This window comes from Octopus bimaculoides, chromosome 3 (assembly GCF_001194135.2).
Source record: "Octopus bimaculoides isolate UCB-OBI-ISO-001 chromosome 3, ASM119413v2, whole genome shotgun sequence".
Classification (NCBI taxonomy): domain Eukaryota; kingdom Metazoa; phylum Mollusca; class Cephalopoda; order Octopoda; family Octopodidae; genus Octopus; species Octopus bimaculoides.
This window is the reverse complement of record NC_068983.1, coordinates 92,441,280-92,441,804: the sequence shown is the minus strand read 5'-3', so window position 1 is coordinate 92,441,804 and position 525 is coordinate 92,441,280. Positions and strand designations below refer to the sequence as shown.

General features: G+C 32.8%; 1 protein-coding gene across 1 annotated transcript in view; it reads right to left on the bottom strand.

The window, feature by feature from the left end:
* Positions 1-525, bottom strand: part of LOC106871622 (protein scribble homolog) — a 698,511-nt gene that overhangs the window by 231,588 nt on the left and 466,398 nt on the right. The gene's annotated exons all lie outside the window — the stretch shown is intronic.

Genomic DNA, 525 nt, shown 5'->3' with positions numbered 1-525 from the left:
TATATATATATATATATATATTGGAAGGTTTGGAGGTGATGTACAGGAATTATATTATAGAAAAAAAATTAAGGTACTCAGAAATTTGGATGGTTGTACATTTACAGATTTTTATTAATGTCACATGTTTTATAAATTAAATAAAGTGCTTTTCACCTAATTGTGTAGGATTTTTCAAATTGCTTTGAGTTCAGCTTGCTGTGAGGTCTCTTTATATAGTTTTATTGAGTGTGTAGGGGTGGAGAGAGAGATATATAAGATAGTAAAAGAGGGTGAGGAATGAAGGGAAAAGTGAGAGAGAGAGTGTGTGTGTGAGTGTGTGCTTTTTTGTGTTTGTGTGTGTGTCGATGGGAAAGAGAAAAGAAGAATATTGTGTTTATAGCTGGTCAGTTCTTTTCAATGATAAGTTTATTCTTGGCCTTTTAAAGAAATGGCAAGAGCAGGTGTGATTGTTTTGAAGAAGTTGTTTTTCAAAAAGAATCTTTGGTGTCATTGTCTAGTAGGAGAGTGTGGGTGCTTTTTTTG